Source organism: Nanorana parkeri, unplaced genomic scaffold, assembly GCF_000935625.1.
Source record: "Nanorana parkeri isolate BGI_ZX_2015 unplaced genomic scaffold, ASM93562v1 scaffold452, whole genome shotgun sequence".
Taxonomy (NCBI): domain Eukaryota; kingdom Metazoa; phylum Chordata; class Amphibia; order Anura; family Dicroglossidae; genus Nanorana; species Nanorana parkeri.
This window is the reverse complement of record NW_017306720.1, coordinates 140,062-144,648: the sequence shown is the minus strand read 5'-3', so window position 1 is coordinate 144,648 and position 4,587 is coordinate 140,062. Positions and strand designations below refer to the sequence as shown.

General features: G+C 47.8%; 1 protein-coding gene across 1 annotated transcript in view; it reads right to left on the bottom strand.

Annotated features, from left to right (window-relative positions):
- Nucleotides 1-2,202, bottom strand: part of PAK2 (p21 (RAC1) activated kinase 2) — a 51,780-nt gene extending 49,578 nt beyond the window's left edge. The window contains exon 1 of the mRNA XM_018560373.1: nucleotides 2,052-2,202. The gene's annotated coding sequence lies outside the window, so the exon portion shown is untranslated. The remainder of the gene's footprint in view (nucleotides 1-2,051) is intronic.
- Nucleotides 2,203-4,587: the final 2,385 nt, after the last annotated feature.

The window sequence follows — 4,587 nt, the reverse complement described above, 5'->3', positions numbered from 1 at the left end:
TATGTCACCATGTTTTATTTTACACCCTAAATATGAAGTAACATTAAACATGGTATAAAAGATGGAATTCGCTTTTATTTTCCATCACAGCTATTACCTCAAATGACTGTGTGAGGTTTTGTATCATCAATACATAAGTTAATGATTACACTGAGATATGAAAAAAACATTTTTAAACGAAATTCTAAACTTGCAAGTCCAGATTAACTTCGAGCGCCTGAGAATTTCACAGCCATGAAGAACAAATCACAAACTCACGGCTGTGAACATGTGGTCCTTCGCTCCTCCCTATAAACACAATGTTATCTCTGTCAACTTCCTCCCACAATAAAAAGGCACAGCGGGGTCAACACAAAGAAATAGGCAGGCTTCACCAGGTAAATGCCAACAACATGAGGACAGGGGTCCCACCGTCAGTAGCACGGGGGGGACCCCTTAATGCAAAAAAGGAAAAGTGGAAATAAAACCTTTAACATGCCAACGTTTTCACTAGAGGAAGCATGTTTATGACATTACAAATAGACTCTACTGGGGCAGGTGCTCACATTGCGGATGAACCATTTTGCTGTCATACGTTGGTAGCAGCATGGGTCCTTAAAAGGAAAGTCCACTTTCCCAAGGGAATTGGGGGAAAAAATGGAATTACCCCCTCCAATCTGCCCCCCCCCCCCCCACACCCTATACTTACCTTTCGGCAAACACCCGTTCCCCTTCGCCAGTAAAAGTGTACAAGAGGAGGTATTTCCATTTTCCCAAATTCCCTTTCCTGTCTTTCGTCAGCCAGCTTTCTAGTGGTAGTGATTCAGGTGGCCATAAAGCCATCCGATCACTTCCACACCCACTGCAAGCTGCCAACCCTTCTTCTGAACTACTTTCATGTTTCCTGGGCTCCTGTGCCCCTCTTGTGGGCCCAAGACAGACATGTAGGTAAAATGGAGGGAGATCAGGGATGGGGAGCTTCACTGCTCTCCCCTCCAGTGAATGACAAGCATTTAATCACTTCAGTGCCGTCATTACCTGGCCGCTGTGGCTGGGGATAAAGCTGATGAACACGACCGGTGCTTAATCTGCTTCAAAAGCTCATTAAAAGAGAACCTGTCACATTGTGTTGTGTGTATGTGTTGTGTTGTGTATATATATATGTATACATACATATACATATATATATATACACACACGTTAGCCCCCCTAAGTCAAGTCAATGCCTGTTCTGTGACATAAAAGTGAACAATGTTGTACACATATAAAATAATGTTTAAGCTCCGTAAGCGACAATGCTCAACATGAAGGAACCCCATTACTTTCAATGGTGCCTGCTCACAGCCAAGTATTGTGTTGCCCTCTAGCTTGAAAAAGTACATGAGCTTCTTTTTGGGCAGAATTCAAGTGACTTTGAAGCCCTTATTGATCAGCACACCGATATTCTATATGACCAGAAATACTAATTACATGGAATCCAAAACATTCCCACTCACATTACTGATCAATCTAAATAAAAAACACAATGTGGGCAACCATGCTAACAGATCAGAGTGCGGGAGCAATCTCCCAATCACAAAAGGACTGTGCGGGCAATCATCCAATCAGAGAAAGCTCACTACACAAGTTACACTGACCATACAATCGAGTTCAGATTTACCAAAACTATGTAATATGAGGACCTTGTCATGTAATATGAGGCACATAGTTATTGCTAGATCTAATGGAGATTGTACAATCAGTCAGTATGTGTGGCGAGCTGAAGGGTGGGTGGGTGTGTGTGGACAATCGTCCGATCAGAAGACTTTGTGAACACTAGCTCTTTGAGGCTGGAGCAGCAGAAAGCCCGTGCGTGTCTCCAGCTGACGTAGAACTACAAATCTCAGCACAACATACAGCGACTGGCAGGGAAGATGCCCCCCGCATCATCTCTTGGATGTCGCCAAAAGAGCGCTCAGTGCTGCACTCAGCACACTTTATTCGTGCCGGCCCCCCTACAGGTGTAAGTGAGAACAGCGCCCTCCTCAGTTTATGCGCTTACAAGCAGAAGTATAAAGAGCACGTTAAATTACCGGGCGTTATTGTGAAGAGCTGCGGCCTGGACTCCCCGCCGGTGCCGGCTCCTTCCTTCCTTACGTTCTCCACAGACCCTTCTCTCGATGCACAGACCCTCCTTCTCCTCACCCTTTCCGGTTCCGGGTTGCCACACCTCCTCTTCCCCTCCAACTGTGACACACACTGTCCGCCTCCTCTCCTCGGCCAGGCAGGGCGGGAGCGCGGCCCCGACACAGTGCGGGAACGCGCACTGTAGGGAGTCAGCGCACTGAGCGCAGTGCCGCCTGTCAGTGGAGGCCTTGCGGCGCTCTATGTGGCGAAGTAGCAGAGGAGGAAGAAGCCCGAATTTAGTGTTTTTGTCCAAATAAACGAAATGTTCTGCATTGTACCGGCCGTTATAGGACCTGCACACTCTTTTCCTGGGCAATTTACAAAGCCAATAAAGAGTCCCTGTTCAAGTACAATCTTTGCCCCCCTTCGGGCCCATTTAGGCTTCATTCACACTGGCATTGCCAAATAGGTTTATTTCTAAACACAGAACATAAAACAGGTATTTCTGTGGCTGGGATAGCCAGCTGTGGTGTACACCTGCCCATAATAGTGAATAGTTGTAGGTGACCTTACATGAATTTGCACTGCTACACTGTAAACCTGGGCATGTGTAAAGCCCGCGCCCCTGGAGGCACACAAGCTGCGTCAGGGGTTGTATTAGGGTTGCCACCTGTCCAGGATTCACCCGGACAGTCCGGGTTTTGAATGCTGTGTCCGGGTTTCATGGCAACAGAAACCCGGACACAAAATGTCAGGCACACAGGGGCAACCAAAATTAAGATAGGGGCTACTCCCCCCCCCCCCACACTGAAAATAGTCTCAACTGTGATATTTACGTATGAATGGGTGGCGCTTTTACATATGAATAAGCCGCGACTCATTCTCCCAAAAAAAATGTCCGTGCGTCACTAGAGGGGGTTCGGGTTTCACTTAAAGAAAAGGTGGCAACCCTAGGTTGTATGCCCGTACGCATGCACAGGTATATGCAAGTAGTTGGGTACAGCCACCTACACCCATTCACTACTATGGGCAGCTGTACTACACAGCTGGTTATTGCAGGGAGAGGAGAAGCTAGACATTCTGTCTTCCGTCACTCAGAGTTGCTCCCCCCCAGGGACAAGTTCTCCATCCAAACGGCGGCGCCCCTCCTGATCCACCACAAAGGTGAGGCTTCAAATCGCCTCATTCTCCAGTGCCGCTTTGTTAATTTAGAAGCCACTTCTGCTTCGCTTCTATTTATTTATTTCTATTGCCCGTTATAAACTGTCGTGGAGGAGAGAATGAAGTGATTTCAAGCGTCGCCTCCATGGTGGATCAGGAGGGGTGCCGCTGCACCAAAATAAAGAGCACAGAAGCGGATCCACCACAGAGGTTCATTACACAATAATACATTATACAGCAATGCAGGATGCCGCCAGCTAAAGAGGACTACAAATCCCAGCAATATATTATACAGCAATGCAGAATATCACCAGCTATAGAAGACTACAAATCTCAGCAATACAAAATAATATGAAGCTTCATAGTCTGTGTTGCTCTGGGGTGGCAGCCTGATGTCAGTAGCAATGCAGAGGTCAATAGTTTAAAGCAGAGTGCAAAGGTCAGCAGTGTAACACAGAGTGCAAAGTTCAGCAGTGTAACAGAGTACAGAGCTCAGCGGTGTAATGCAGAGTACAGAGGTCAGCATTGTGAGGCACTATACAGAGGTCACTAATAACACAGAGGTTAGTAATAATGCAGAGGTCAGCGGTGTAACGCAGAGTACAGAGGTCAGCAGTGTAACAGAGCTCAGCGGTGTAATGCAGAGTACAGAAGTCACTGTTGTGAGGCACTGTACAGAGGTCACTAATAACAGAGGTTAGTAATAATGCAGAGGTCAGCGGTGTGACACACAGTGCAGAGGTGTAACGCAGAGTACAGAGGTCACTAATAACGCAGAGTGCAGTACTAACACAGAGGTCAGTAATAACACAGAGTGCAAAAGTCAGCGGTGTTATGCAAAGTGCAGAAGTCAGCGGTGTAGCGCACAGTGCAGAGATGTAACGCAGAGTACAGAGGTCAGCAGTGAAACAGAGTACAGAGGTCAGCAGTGAAACAGAGTACAGAGGTCAGCAGTGAAACAGAGTACAGAGGTCAGCAGTGAAACAGAGTACAGAAGTCAGCGGTGTGACGCAGAGTACAGAGATCAGCGGTGTGACGCACAGTACAGAGATCAGCGGTGTGACGCACAGTGCAGAGATCAGCGGTGTGACGCACAGTGCAGAGATCAGCGGTGTGACGCACAGTACAGAGATCAGCGGTGTGACGCACAGTGCAGAGATCAGCGGTGTGACGCACAGTGCAGAGATCAGCGGTGTGACGCACAGTACAGAGATCAGCGGTGTGACGCACAGTGCAGAGATCAGCGGTGTGACGCACAGTGCAGAGATCAGCGGTGTGACGCACAGTACAGAGATCAGCGGTGTGACGCACAGTGCAGAGATCAGCGGTGTGACGCACAGT